This window comes from Euwallacea similis, chromosome 26 (genome assembly GCF_039881205.1).
Source record: "Euwallacea similis isolate ESF13 chromosome 26, ESF131.1, whole genome shotgun sequence".
Classification (NCBI taxonomy): Eukaryota; Metazoa; Arthropoda; class Insecta; order Coleoptera; family Curculionidae; genus Euwallacea; species Euwallacea similis.
The window spans coordinates 2,773,113-2,789,968 of record NC_089634.1 but is presented as its reverse complement, the minus strand read 5'-3'; the positions used below and the strand labels follow the sequence as shown (position 1 = coordinate 2,789,968).

General features: G+C 34.1%; 1 long non-coding RNA gene across 1 annotated transcript in view; it reads right to left on the bottom strand.

Moving 5' to 3' along the window:
* Positions 1-1,618: 1,618 nt before the first annotated feature.
* LOC136417040 (uncharacterized) overlaps positions 1,619-16,856 on the bottom strand; it is a 60,849-nt gene continuing 45,611 nt past the window's right edge. The window contains exon 2 of the long non-coding RNA XR_010752764.1: positions 1,619-1,774. This is a non-coding gene — a long non-coding RNA (uncharacterized lncRNA). The remainder of the gene's footprint in view (positions 1,775-16,856) is intronic.

Here is a 16,856-nt window from a genome sequence, read left to right as displayed (position 1 = left end):
TACACATCTTTTAGGGACACCCTGTATACACAATATTATCAGGAAAGTATTAAAAAGCTAGGAGAACCAGATCCTCCGTATTTTGCCGAAGAAACTAATTATATCGCTGAACACGGAAGCCTAACTAGATCCGAAGAATTCAAGAATGTGGGAAGGAATTTTCAAGGAACCTTCAAAATAAATAATCCTACATGACTGGAGTAAAAATTCTATTTAAAGGAACTCTGCCATATATCAAGATTAATTAATTAAATTTAAAACTCTTGATAGATACTGATAGTAGTCGCTCGATAATTAACCCCATATTCGCCGAAACTCATTTCCCGGATCAAATTTATGAATCTACAAACATAGTCAAAATCGTCGTAGGAAGTCAAAATACTACATTTTGTGTAACTATACCTATTTTTAAAAAATTCAACATTAACTATGACGTCAACTTGATCTTATTCAACTTCCATAATTACTTCGACAGAATCCTAGGATTAAGGGGCTTAATGAATATGATTCTTAATATTGACCTTTTTAATAAAATATTAATAAATACCAGAATCGAAATACTGTTAGAAATTAGGGAAATAGAAAACATAAATCATATTTTTTTAATAGAACCTCATGAAAAATTTATAAGAAAATTGCCAGTTAGCATATATCAAGGTGAAATTGAAATAGAACCCATAACCCTAGATGGATTAACAATCCCACAATGTCTCAGTTGTGCTGACAATGGTTTTGCTTTTATAAAAATGCAAAACAATACGGAGCAACCAATCAAGGTTGCGATGAAATAATACGTTCCTGTTAAATCCTTTAGGAAGGCTGATTATGATAATTACGACCTTGCAAAGATAAAAGACGAAATAGTGTGTTTTTATAATACCAACACTGAACACCAGCAAGATGTAGAAAATATGTTAAGAATGGATCATATGAACCACGAGGAAAAGGAAAAGATTACTAAACTATGTGAGGAATATTCAGATGTCTTCTTTCGACCTGGCGAAAAACTCACATCTACATTCAAAACGAAGCATGAAATTAGAAACGAAGATGAGGTTCCAGTACATACAAAATCTTACACATATCCATACGTTCACAAAGCAGAAATCCGGAGACAAATTGATGACATATTAACCCTGAACTACTATCGTGGGGTCAAATTCGACCCCATCACTTGCACTTCTGGGGATTCCCGATACGCCGTTCGGCTTACGATGCTGCCGTTCTATGTATTTTCCTTCTTAAGTACTTAGTTCAGGATTCCGTTTAGTAGCATAAAATTCGTCGAACTGATTGCATGTAATTTAGGTTTGGGGTCATATTTATCCCCTCGATAGTACACTGCGTGACATAGAAAAGAGAACACCCCGTAAAAATGGTTTAATTTAAATAATTTTTGGTCTGCATGTTTGTTTATATGTATAGCAGAAACGATCTAAATTTCACTCATATTTATCTACGTATTAACGAGTTATTCGGAATTTTAGGTTTTTTTTAAATATAAAAATTGCAATAAAATATCAACAATACAACTGGAAAATAACATTTATTGGAGTGTAGTGTGCTTAGAAACTGCGTAGAGATATGCCTAGAACCAGAATAGAGCGAAATTTTCATCAATTGAGCGAGTTTGAGAGGGGTCGAATAGTGGGTCTACGAGAGGCTGGTCTGTCATTTAGGGAAATCGCCACTAGATTGAACCGTAGTGTAAACACTATAGTGAGATGCTGTCAGGGATGGTTCGAAGAAGGGCAAACAGGCAGAAGAACAGGTACTGGACGACCTCGAAGAACTACAGAACGCCAAGATCGCCGACTCCGAATTATGGCCCTAAGAGATAGGTTCGTCTCGTCGAGGACGCTGGCGGATCAGTGGTTCGCTGAGTATGGAAGGCCCATTGGGATACGAACCATTTATCGCCGCATAAGAAGTTTTGGATTGATTTCCTACCGTCCCTATCTCGTGTTACCCCTCACCTTAAATCATCGTCAAAATCGACTACAGTGGTGCCAAGAACGGATACATTGGACTCTGGAATGGGAAAATATCGTGTTTAGTGACGAATCCAGATTCTGTTTCGGTATGCATGATGGTCGGGCAAGAATACGAAGGAGACGGGGTGAAACATGGGATCCTCAGTTTGTAATACAGAGGCATGTCCATCAAACTGTTGGGGTAATGGTTTGGGGTGCCATTGCATATGGTAGCAGGTCACCTTTAGTTTTCGTCAGAAGCAGTATGACAGCCCAGCGATACATCCAAGAAGTCCTGGAACCTCATCTTGTGCCTTATCTGGAAACTCTTGTTGATCCAGTTTTCCAACAAGACAATGCACGACCACATGTGGCTAGAGTGACTATGGACTTCTTCCAACAAAATGCAGTCAATTTGCTACCTTGGCCACCTCGATCTCCAGACCTCTCACCGATCGAACATGTATGGGATATTATAGGTAGAAGGTTGCATAATTTACCCCATCCCCCGCAAACCCTAGCGATGTTGTGTCATGCTGTCCAGTTAGCCTGGAATGAGATCCCCCAAGAGGACATCAATCACCTCATTAGATCCATGCCTAGACGTGTACAGGAATGTATAAGACACCGCGGAGGACCGACAAATTATTAAATTTTTTTTAGTTTTTAACAATTAAATTTGTTCAACTTTTTAATGAAGTATTTGTTTTGGTGTAAACAACATGCATACCAAAAATTATTTAAATCAAATCATTTTTACGGGGTGTTCTCTTTTCTATGTCACGCAGTATACTTACGTCTATAATAATTTTGTTATTATATCAGAATGGCAGATAATTTTCTAAGTATTGGCGGTGCCACAGTAACCTCGGACAATATTTATGACTTTGTAGATGATCTAAGTAACACACCTGAGAATGTTGATACTAATAGTGACTATAATAATAATGATTCAGACAATGTAAGTGAACACTCCGAACATGATACAGCCTCAGAAATTCATCTGAGCGATCAAAGTGATTTATCAAGTGACGAAGTTGATTCATCATCAAATAGTGATACTTCTGCTTATTACTACGGACGCAACAGGTATAAGTGGGCTAAAAATCCTCCAACACCATCAAGAGTTCGCGCACAGAATATTATTACACAATTTCCCGGTCTCCATGGACCTGCTTTACAATCGAAACCGTCCAGTCCACTTGAAGCCTGGTCTTTTCTTATCTCCTCGGATATGCTAGCCTCCATTGTTGAACATACAAATGAAAAAATGACCGACCTAAGTGTAAATTATGGAGATAATTGCACATTTGTTGATCATGTAACCTAAGTTGAACTCAAGGCATTTTTGGGCGTTTTGTACCTTCCTGGGGTATTCAAATCTAATCACGAAGACGTAAATTCATTATTTTCGACAGGTTGCTTAGGTAGGCCGATTTTCCGGACAACAATATCAATAGAACGCTTCTTATTTCTTCTCACAGCAATTAAATTTGACAATCATGAAATAAGGGAGCAAAAGAAGGCCAGTGGTGATCGACTTGCAGCAGTATCCTCTTTGTTTAACGCTTTTATAGCGAACAGTATAGGAAACTACACCTGTTCCGAATATGTCACAATTGATGAGATGTTAGTTGGATTTAGGGGCAGATGCCCGTTTAAAATGTATATAAAAGCCAAACCAGTGAAGTACGGCATCAAAATAATGTGTTTATGTGATTCTAAGACACATTATTTAGTAAATGCTTTCGTGTATACAGGTAAAATGAACGATCCAAATCCTCGGAAACTGTCCATACCTACCAGATCAGTACTTGCTTTAGTGGAACCAATTGCTAATAGTAACCGGAATGTCACAGGGGATAACTGATTCACCTCATTAGAACTCGTTGGTGAACTCAAGAAACTTCGACTTACGTATGTGGGCACTATGAGGAAAAACAAAAGAGAGATTCCTCCACAGTTTCAACCAAATAAAAATTACGAAGTTGATAAGAGTTTATTTAGCTTTACTCGAGAGAACACAATCGTGTCATATGTCCCTAAGAAAAATAAAAGTGTGATTATGTTGTCAACCATGCATCACGACAACTCTGTTGATCAGGAGAGTAAAAAACCGGAAATAATAGCTTTTTACAATGCGACGAAAGGAGGTGTTGACACTCTTGATCAGAAATGTGCCCTTTATAGCTCAAGCCGAAGATTTCGTCGATGGCCGTTGGTAATTTGGTACGCTGTAATGGATATTGCTATAATAAATAGTCATATTATTTTTCACGCTGCCAATCCTGGACTAAAAAAAAAACCGCTCAGACTTTATGAAAGAGTTAGGGATGAGCCTTGATCAATGAGCAATTAAAATTACGATTTGCCATACCCAGTTTGTCCAGAGAGCTTCGTTTAATAATCTCGAAAGCTTTAGGAACCGAAATAATTTCGTAAGATCCGCCTAGACAAGAAGGACGTGTTGTGAGACGTAGATGCTACTTGTGTCCTAGGAGTAAAGATACTAAACATTCTACAGTTTGCTCAGAATGTCATAAAGCAATCTGCAAAACTCATTCTCTTCAACAAGTCATCTGTACTTCATGCAAAGAATAAGTAAGTACTGTATAATACAGCAACTTCTATATTTCTGAACTTATTGTATTACAATTTTATATGGGTTAAAATCATGAATGTTCTTTTTTTTTGCATGAAGTTTAAATATCCTTTTCTTCGTTGCAGATGAAGCCTGTATCATTGACAAACAATTCCCAAAGCGGTAACGCTTTATTTTATTTTTTTTGTTATATTAGCGTAGAAACAAACAGTTATGTTATTTTTTTACATAAATCCGAATATATGTTTATTTTCAATTGAAATATTTTTTTTATAAATAAAAGTATTATATATATCCTCTGAATACCATATATTAATCGAAAATGTAAAGTCAAATCACAAAATTTATTTTTGTACAAAAAATATAGGGGGTCACTGGTGACGCCACGATAGTAGTTATGTTAGTGTAAAAAGACGACAGTAGTTAAGGGTTAAGACAAGCAATTATTAGACCATCTATGAGTCCATGGAACTCTCCTATATGGATCGTGAAGAAAAATTGGATGCAACAAACATACGCAAATGGAGAATTGTGGTGGATTACAGGAAGATCAATGAAAAGACAATTGATGCTAGATGGCCGATTCCCAACATTAATGATATCTTAGATAAATTAGAACGAGTTCAATATTTCCCAACTCTGGACTTAGCTAATGGATTTCATCAAATAGAGATGGCTCCAAGCTCTATTGAGAAAACAGCCTTTACAGTTGAGAATGGGCATTATGAATACCTACGAATGCCATTCGAACTCAAAATGCACTAAGTACATTTCAATGCGTAATGGGCGAGATTTTCACAGTTAATATGCAACAAATCTTCTTAAATTCCTCCTTTAAGCTGGTACAATGTACTATCGGCCACAAAAGTGGTCGACCACGCTAAGGTTCAAAATCGCTTGACGCGTATTCCGAGCGAAGGTACCTTATCAGTTCACAAAAAATGATCCACAATAAAAACGTTGTGTCGAGCGAATAAATTTAGAATTTTACATCGAATACCAAGTTTGCCGGAATATTTTCAAGATGATAATTTCAAATAAATCAATTCTGCTAGTAATTGTATTAAAACATCACTATATTAACATTGAATATTGTAAATTGCAAAAGTTGATATGGCTATATAATTGTTTAAGATGAAAACTAAAAAAATAAATGTTAAATTCAATTATAAACAAGACCAACAATTTGCAAAACACTGTAGTACAACTTTCTAACAACTTACTAAACTTCAAGACTTTTATTAACAATAATATTTTGCTGGGAATTAGGAATTAACTAGTCCGACTGTTTCCTACCTCTCACTTAACAATCAAGTGATTTCTATGTCACAAAAGTTCTTTAGACAAAAGATGACATAAACGGCGTTTTTCGTAATGCGTACGTTAAAAGGGAAAATTTCAAGACACATTTTTTTCGGAAATACAGTACGATTAAGAGAAAATAAACTTCAAATTTATATAAATAAATGACTAAATTAAAAAATAAACAATTCTAATAGCGGGTTACTCCCCCATTGGCGTCGATGACATCTTGTAGCCTCCGGCCCATTGAACCCACAAGGTTTTGACACAAGGGTGAACCTCTAACCCCATTCCAGATTTGGTTGCAATGTGCCACCAAATCTTTGGTAGTACGTTCATTGTTATTGTGTCACCTTTGAACCATTAGGCCCATAAATTTTCTATGGGGTTTAGATCTGGTGAATATGCAGGCCAGGGAAGATTATTTATGTCTGGATGCTCGTGATACCAGTCCCTCACGATGTTTGCGCGATGTATCCTACAGTTGTCATCAACATAATTGATGACAGGCATTTCTGCCACAGGATACAAAGTACGAACAGAAGGAAGCATAACTTCGTCGAGCATCCGAACGTACTCAATAGAATTCGCCCTTGTTTCAAAACTTGCCAGTTCGCCGGGACCATCAGCAGACATCCACCCATAGAAGTTAACCCGTATTCGGCCGGACCTTCTGTTCGATACAATATAGCGTTCATCGTACCGAGTATTATGAGGTCGCCATAAATGTAGCCTGCCGTTTTCGCTTGACAAAAAAGTTTTTTCGTCAGCAAAAATAGCATTTGCCCAATCGAAATTTAAGTACTCTTGGGCAAATGCTAAGCGGGCCTGTTTATGTTGCTCTGTCAGAGCAAGTTTCGTTGCTGGTCGCCGATTATGAAGACCCTCTTTATGAAGAGTCCTTCGGATGGTCTCCATACTTACATCCCAACGTACAGCGTACTGGGATGTTCGTCGGAAACCACATTCCCGAAAATCGGCAACCAGTTTCTGCCGCTGGTCGTCCGATAACTTGGGGGGTTTACCAGGTCTGGGTCGCTCGTTTACGTGACCCTCGACCCCATGACGGGTGATCCAGCGACGGACGGTCTCCCTCTGAAACGAGATCAAAACTGCACGGGCACAAAAATTTTAAAAGCCTTTCAAATTTGGGTTTCTGAACAGCAATTCTTCTTATACAGGGTGTTCCCAATTCGATGTGCTATTATTGCTATCTCTTAAACGGGAAGAGTTACAGGGTGGGTTAAATTGGAAGAAATGTGCCAAATTTAATACTCTTCTAAGAACCGAAAACAATGTTGCCGAATGATTTTTAGTTTCTGAGTTGTGAGTGTGAAAAAACTAAAATTCGGTCAAATTTTACTTTCTAAATAAGTCGAAAACTAAAGGTTTTTCAGCTTTATAGTTTTCTTATATCTACAAACCACTAAATTCCAAAATTTTAAATGTTGCTTAGTTTCTGAGATAATGACAACAATTTGAGTTTTTTAAATACGGACCTGTATATTTTTTAGCCATTTTTAAATGTTCTTAGTAACCCTTTTACAATGATGTATCACAAGATAAAGTTTTTTGATGTTTTAGTTAAAAAAAAATTCTGTATTTTTCTCTCAATAGGGCTAGGGCGGTCCTGGCGTTCTAAGTAAAAAATGCAATTATTATGTCTGAAAATTTCTTGAAAGCCCGTTTCATGATAAATATGATGAATTGTTTGTTAATAACGGCCCTATCAACTGGCCAGCACTGTCCCCAGATATAACCCATATGGATTTTTTCATATGAGGTTATGTCAAAGATCAGGTCTATCAAACAACACCACAGAATGTGGAGGAACTTATACAAAAAATTCAAACTATTTGTCAAAAATTAACCCCTCGTATATTAAAAAATGAACAAAGAAAAGTTATAAAAAATGCTCGATACTGTTTATGTAATAACGGAGGTCATATTGGACACTTATAATTAGTAAAAATTATAAAGATAATGACTGTTGATTGTATTATATTAGTTCTCCATTTGTTCATTAAAAGATATTTAATTTCATTTTAAATTAAAAGTTGGATTATTACTTTTATTACCGTCGAGAAATTTAATCTATGGCTTGATTGATAATTCATTTGCCTGCATAACATTTTTGAGACATAATGATTGCATTTTTTTACTTAGAACTTCAGGACCGCCCTAGCCCTATTGAGAGAAAAATACAGAATTTTTTTTTAACTAAAACATCAAAAAACTTTATCTTGTGATACATCATTGTAAACGGGTTACTAAGAACTTTAAAAATGGCCAAAAAATATACAGGTCCGTATTTAAAAAACTCAAATTGTTATCATTATCTCTGAAACTAAGCAACATTTAAAATTTTGGAATTTACTGGTTTGTAGACATAAGAAAACTATGAAGTTTTTGTATCAAACGTTTTTATGACAAACCTTTAGTTTTCGACTTATTTAGAAAGTAAAATTTGACCGAATTTTATTTTTTTCATAATAACTCAGAAACTAAAAATCATTTGGCAACATTGTTTATAGTTCTTAGAAGAGTATGAAATTTGGCACATTTTTCCTAATTTAACCGACCCTGTAACTCTTACCGTTTAAGAGATCGTAATGATAGCATATCGGATTTGGAACACCCTTTATATACTACGTGACAAATACCCCACCCACAAAAACCACACCCATTAAAAACCATTTTATTTTGATAATTTTTTGCATGTTGACTTATCTTAAAAAAAGAAAGAAATGATCAAAATTTCAAGTTTATCTGTTAATTTTATTTAGTTTCCATAGGTCGTTCCTTAAAAAAATTAAATTTTGTTTAAACATTTTTGTTCACATTTGCATCGCAACTTTTGTGAAGTGTGTTGCAATCGGTCATAATTTTTACTCATTATGCCTAGAGTGTGTAAAATTGAACAGATCCGTCAGCTTAGTGACTTTGAGAGGGGGCGGATTGTTGGGTTGCGCGAAGCAGGTGTGTCGGTCAGAGAAGTGTCTCGAAGAACTAACAGATCCTTAGGAACCATAGTGCGATGTTACCAGGCGTGGACTCAGGAAGGCCGTGGGTACAAAGCCAGAGGCACTGGGCGACTCAGAAGAACCACAGAGCGCGAAGATCGTCGATTGCGATTTTTAGCTCTTAGAGACCGATTTAGCAGCAGTCGAGCTATTGCAAATCAGTGGTTTGAAGAACATGGGAATAGGGTTGGTATGCGTACAGTATATCGCCGAATACGAAGTTTTGACCTTTAGTCCTATCGTCCGCATTGGGTGCTGCCTCTCACTCGCGAACATCGATCTAACCGCTTACAATGGTGTAGAGAGAGGATTCAGTGGGACCAAGAATGGACTCAGGTAATCTTTAGTGATGAATCCCGCTTCTGTCTGGGGATGAACGACGGTCGGACAAGGGTGAGAAGGCGACGGGGTGAAAGGCGAGATCCACAATTTGACAGAGAGCGTCATGTCCACCGTACTGTAGGCGTTATGGTATGGGGTGCTATCGCATATGGTAGCAGGTCACCCCTAGTTTTCATTAGAGGCAATATGACTGCCCAACGTTATATCCAAGAAGTGTTGGAGCCATATGTGATTCCATATTTTCGAACTATCCCGAATGCTATTTTCCAGCAGGACAATGCTAGACCTCATGTTGCTAGGCAAACAATAACGTTCATAGATCAACATCAAATCAACCGTATACCCTGGCCACCTCGATCGCCGGATCTGTCTCCTATTGAACATGTCTGGGACATGATTGGCTGTAGACTGTTGAATTTACAGCACCCTCCACAGACTTTAGCAGCCCTTACTCATGAAGTTCAGATTGCTTGGAATGAGATACCTCAAGAAGACATTGGCAATCTTATTATATCCGAGCCCAGGCGTATCAATGAGTGTATAAGGAACCGTGGATGCTCAACACACTATTGAAAAAAAAAATGAATTTCTTCCTCTGATCTTGCTGAAAATGTAATCATTGAATAAGTATGTGGTACTGAACACGTACAAAAAAAATTATCAAAATAAAATTATCTTTAATGGGTGTTTACTTTTCTTTGTCACGTAGTATACAAGGTGATTCACGTACCTGTTTCATTAGAAACTTTTGTACTTGTAACTAATCTAAATTTTTCATATTTGGGAGTTAAACTAATATAGATAGACCCTACTTTTTTAAAATATTTTGAAGGTCATATCACTTCCGCTTATACCGGAAGTCAAGGTCAACTTCCTTATTTCAAATGGAAAACCCCATATATTTTTATATGTTTGGAATCTAAATTTAATTCTGAATCGATTACTATTAAGCATCCCTATACCTAAAATGAACGCTTTTGCTATAATTTGCGATTTTTTAATATTGTACACTAATAATTCTAAATATCATAGTTGGCTTTGAAAAGAACATGGCTGCTTCCGGTAAAATGCGTTAATGTAATTGTCAATTTAATAAGTTCGCTCAGCAGTTTAGAATCATGAACTTTAATAATACTTATTCAAATAATGATATTTTAAATTTATTCTTTATTCATGGAGAGTGTAACAAAGTTTTGGAGAAAACTTGCCGTACATTCAACGAAAGATATCCGCATCTTCCGAAAATCACAAAGAACAAATTTAGGATATTGGAATCAAATTTTTTAAGACATGGAAAAGTCGAAACTAAAAAGTCTTATTCTAGACCCACAATAAATAAAAAAATAATAAATCAAAACAAAGAAAATTAAATTAAAATAAATGTTCAATATGACCTCCATTAACTTCAAAACATTTCAAAATTTTTTTTTTAACTTCATGTTGTGTCACTTTATTAATTGTTATGGGGCGAAGGTCTTCAAAAGCTTGTCGAATTCTATCATAAAGATGTTGTTTGCTTTCTATGGAAACTTCATAAACCCGAGATTTTATATGACTCCATAAAAAGAAATCTAGGGGCGTCAAGTCGAGTGACCTTGGTGGCCATTTCCATGGCCCGTTACATCCGATCCACCGGTCTTCAAATGTCCGATTCATCTCTTCATAAATTTCATGAGAAGAGTGAGCCGGTGCATCGCCCATTTGGTACCAAACAGTCTGTAGCATATTAAGAGGTAATATGTCTAAAAAATCGGAGATAATACCTCTCAATATATCTAAATATTTTGAAGTGTTTAAATTTTCATTGCAAATAAAATATCTTGCTTCATTATTCATAATCATGGCAAACACGTTAACACTAAAACTATCTTTATGACGGGCCTCTTTGAATATTTGAGGATTTATTTCTGCCCAATAATGAAGATTTCTTCTGTTTATAAGCCCCCCTTTTGTGAATTTTGCTTCATCTGTCCATATAATATTTGACAAAAATGATGGATCTTCCTGAATATGAACAAGCATAAATTCACAAAATTTACTTCTTCTAACTTCGTCTCCCGGTTTAAATGACTGTACAATTTTATAAGAATAAAGATGCATTCTATGTTTCTTTAGAATTCTTTGAATTGATGAATATGATAAATCTGTAAAAATCATTAATTGAAGATAAACAATTGCCATCATTAATAACAATAAAAGTACAAACCTAAATCATTAGAAGCAGTTCGAATAGAAAAATTCGGATTTGCATTAAAATATCCTAAAACGGTGATTTCATTGTCTTCGCTATTTATTATGGGTCTAGAATAAGACTTTTTAGTTTCGACTTTTCCATGTCTTAAAAAATTTGATTCCAATATCCTAAATTTGTTCTTTGTGATTTTCGGAAGATGCGGATATCTTTCGTTGAATGTACGGCAAGTTCTCTCCAAAACTTTGTTACACTCTCCATGAATAAAGAATAAATTTAAAATATCATTATTTGAATAAGTATTATTAAAGTTCATGATTCTAAACTGTTGAGCGAACTTATTAAATTGACAATTACATTAACGCATTTTATAGGAAGCAGCCATGTTCTTTTCAAAGCCAACTAAGATACTTAGAATTATTAGTGTACAATATTAAAAAATCGCAAATTAGAGCAAAAGCGTTCATTTTAGGTATAGGGATGCTTAATAGTAATCGATTCAGAATTAAATTTAGATTCCAAATATATAAAAATATATGGGGTGTTCCATTTGAAATAAGCGACTTTTTTGCTATCAAAGTTCTTTAAATATGACATGTTTTTTGGACACCCTGTATGATATTTATAAAAACTTTTCACATTAATCTAATCTACCATATCTAGGTAACATGTCAGCAAATTTTCGTAAAGCCAGCTTCAATAATAGCTGAGAATTTTATATTTTATAGAAATGGTGTTTTAGACAGATTTTTCTTTTAAACCAAAATATCTTTGAAACGGTTAGGTTTAGGTATAGGAGTACCTAATAAGAATTTAATCAGCTTAATCCCTAGATTCCAAAAATGTAAAAATATACTGGGTTTTCCGTTTGAAATAAGGAAGTTGACCTTGACTTCCGGTATAACCGGAAGTGATATGATCTTCAAAATATTTAAAAAAAGTAGAGTCTATCTATATTAGTTTAACTCCCAAATATGAAAAATTTAGATTAGTTACAAGTACAAAAGTTTCTAATGAAACAGTTACGTGAATCACCCTGTATATGTACAATACAAAAAATTAACCGTTTTTGAGTTATAGGTAATCATTTGTAGTAGTGAAAATTTTATTACTACGACCTTACGTTAGAGAGAGAGCAAAACATTAATTTTACATACACAGATTTACAGAGAATTATAAGTAGGCCATGACACATCTTTGAGCAACCTTTAATATTAGTTATTTATTTTTTATAAATCATATTACGATGTTCAAGAATATCGGAAGGTAGAATATTTCAATTTACTACCATCTAATAATAATAATGATTGTCAGTTTGACCAGGTTGACCAGTAAAAAATAAAAGGCATGATATTATAACGAAATTATATTTTCAACATATCCTCCACGATTGGCTATACAAGTCTCATCTGTTCATAAAAGTGCGGATAAAAACTGTTTGATTTAGATGTTTTATTTCAGCACTAATTCTCTGCTTTAAAGTTTCGATATCACTTACTTTATTTTTATAAAATACATCTTTAGGTGTTTCCACACAAAAAATCTAAAAGGGTGAAGTCAGGACTTCTGGCGGGCCAGTCAAGAAAACCATGTCTCCGTATTCACCTTTCAAAGTTGACTTGCAAATAATGTATTACTTGCCTCGCCATATGATATTGGGCATTATCCTGTTGCAACACAAAATTGTTTTTAATATCTTGCGGCAAAGCCGCTAGAGTGGGGCAATTTCATTAATCAACAAATTTAAATATCGTTGACCGTTTAAGGTTTGGTTATAAAATACTGGTCCAATAATTCTGAAATGAAACTTATTAAGAATGCAACCTATTAAAAAACAAGGACACTGGAATGTCCTTGTTATTTTATGTTGATTACTTCTTGACCAATAATGGGAATTTTTTCTATTAAAAATGCCCGCTGTATTGAATATTTCCTCATCGGTACACATAATACTAGAGAACAAATTTTCCTGAAAATGTTTGTCTATAATATTCATACAATAAATTTCTCAGTTTATAAAATGTTATCAAAAGTAAAATTTTCTTTTCAAAAACATATTGAATTATGTATTGACAATGATGGCCATCATTTCGAATATTTACTAAATTAAATTTTTTTTTGGGAATCTGTTAAACTATAATAAATACTTTTAAAATTCGTCTTCCATAATCAGCTTTCTTTAGTAACCATAACATCCAATTCAAGGCATACTCTGACAATAATTTGTATTCTTTAATGTTATTTGTTGAAAATTAAATAAAATCTAATATTATGGGACAACGGCAAAAGATAGGTATGAACACTATAGTATCAATTGAAAGAGCATTAGTTATTTATTCTAATTAATACATAAAAATGTATACATTCTATTTGAAATAACAAAGTTATACTAAATTATAAGGGAATAAAATTTGACCACCCTTTTTGCTTACACTATATATCAGTTTACTAAATAATTCATTCTAGTTTGAAGATTAGTTTGTACTTAAGAAGTAATAATAAAAAAATTGTAGTCAAGTAACTCATTTCACCTAGAAAAAAAATATTTTCTTAACTCTTGCATTTTTATATTTTTTAAAATTTCTTGAGAAGCGCTTGTTTTAGACTCATTGTGTGTTATACAAACTTGTACTATTTTTTTCTTATAATTCCAAATATATAATAAAATATAAACGGTTCCATTAAAAAAAACAGATGTTTAAAGTGTGTCTTTTTTTACACTCCTTGTATAAATTAAAATATTTTTAAAATGTACCTTGTAAGGCCCTACATACACCTCTAAAAACAATTTTCGATCAAAATCATTAATAAGGACGTAATCCCCCGAGGCGCTCTTGCTGCCCCACCCTGTATATCTAACAAGCAAGCGAAATATGGTCTCAAAGTGTTCGCTCTAGTTGATGTCAAAACTGCATACATATTCAATCTCGAGACCTACGTAAGAATTTAGCCAGATGGTCCCTACAAGTTGAGCAACTTTGCTGAAGATATCAAACTACGACTAGTACATCCAGTAGAGGGAAGTAATCAGAAAATTATAGGTGACCAGCATTCCATTGGTAAGAAAACTGCTGCGACGAAAAAAGTTAACATATACAATAACATAGTACAATGCGCAAAAACAAACGTGAAATCCCCGTGGAGTTTTTACTCAATAGGGAGAAAGAAGAAAATACTTCACTATTTGATTTTCAGATGGATATTACGATGGTTTCGTATTGCCCAAAGAAAAATAAATCAAATCTTTTAGTATTTTCAATGCACTATGACGATGCGATTGATACGAAAATTAAGGATGCTAAAAAACAAGAAATAGTAACTTATTAAACAAGTTTTACAATTGAATTAAAATTGGTGTGGACTTGGTGGATCAACTATGCGAAAAATACAATGTTGCAAGAAACACGCGTCGCTGACCAATGGTTATTTTTATGACCTTTTGAATATATCTGACATAAATACCCTTTGTGTTTATAAAACAAATAATTCAAAAGATAAAATCATTAGAAGTAAATTTATTGAGAAATTTATTTGTAAACTAATCAAGCAACAGATAGAGACGGGGTCAACTCTTCTGACCTTACCCTTGGAAATGAGAAGGCAAGCACGTTCTCTTCTGGGGCTCGAAGCAACTTTTCCTGCTCCACTTCTAAAATCTGAAAATTACGTAGGGCGCTGTCATATTTGTCCTCGAAATCGCAATAAATGTGCAAGGAAAGCTTGAGTGAAATGCAGACAATATGCATGCAAAGAACACATGGCAGATATGTACAAATACTGTTTGACCGGTGAGGAAATCACCGCTTGGTGCTAGTTTTTTGAGTGCCTGTTAATTTTTTTATTACAAACATTTTTTTATGCAAGTTATTATGTGTTAATACCTGCAAATTGCAATTTGTTTCACTTTGGATTAATAAACTACTTTGTTTTTGTTCTCAACAGACTACATGCAAATTTTCAAACAAAAATAACTACATTAATTTCATGTGCAAGGAATTCACAAAAATATAAGTATTGTTATAAAATCTGCTTCTCATTCAGATAAATGTGTAAGTTAATATTGATTTTATAATTTTTTAACGATTTGTAAAATAGTGTCTCTTAAATTAAAAAAAAAGATCTACATTGTAAACCAAGCGACTTAACTTGTAAAAAAATACCACGTGAATAACGTAGGATTAAATAAGACAAGAAAAGGGCGACAAGTGTTAAATTTGTGTGTAGTTCGGAGCGTAACCTGATTTAAATCCCATTGAACATTTTTGGGATGTTTTGGCACGTCAAATTCGAAAACCAAGCAACCATAAACGTATTTCAAATAGAGACGGTTTGAAACTCATTCTGGAAGACGAATGGGCTAAAATTTCTCCAGGCATTACTACGAATTTAGTATTTTCTATGCCCAGACATCTTAATACTATGATTTTAGCTAATAAAGGCACGACAAAATATTAATATTTTGTTTTGTTATTAAAATATGTACTTAATTCTGAAAATATTGAATTTGTACGAATACTTTTGTAATGCTCGTTTTTCGTAAATGTTGTGATTATTATTTATATTTCTAGCGTTGTTTATATTTTCATATATCTGTCAAATAAATAGATTTATTTTTCATAACATGTTTTATATTTCATTTTTCATTTCATGCGATAGTTCCCAATAGTTTCTAAATTTTACGACTGTACGAATACTTTTGTGAGCCACTGTAGGTACTGTTAATAAGTCGGAATAAAATCACTTAAAGCTTGCTCAAATTAACTTTGCAGATAATCTGTTGCGTATACTGACAGAAGATGCATTCAGCGAGAACAAAATCACTAAAATATTAAAAATATGGAAGGACATACACTCCATGACAAAACTGTAAAATAAGGGTGGTTTTATTCTGCCTCTTCTCGATGGTCTTTGCTGGGTTCCACTTGTCCATGGAGCCAGGCGTCTTTGCACAGGATCATATGTCAGATAAGATAGGATGAAATGCAGATGACCACAGCATAACGCAGATGATTACATAATTCATGTACAGAGTGATCATTTAAATTTCATATCTAGTAAGCTGTGAAATTTGTTGAAAAAAAGAACGTGTGTCGATTATTGTTTGTGTATATTTGGTTACCCAAGTATAACCTATATCATTTGCTAATTTTTCATGCCGAAATACTTCTTCCGGAGACATTTAACCAATCATTATTTATTATTTTGATTATTTACCATTCGGCTTTTGTATTTTTTGGTTTTCTTTTCTCTGTTATCTTATTAATTTTATCCTTTTTATAAAAAGATAGTCTTTTTTAAGACTATAGTATCGTTTCTTTAAGTTGAGTTTCCTGTACCTACCGCAAAATGGTGTTCATGGACAAGCAGAAAACATTTATGATTGATGCCTATTTTCGTAATGAACATCATATTAATAGAGAATG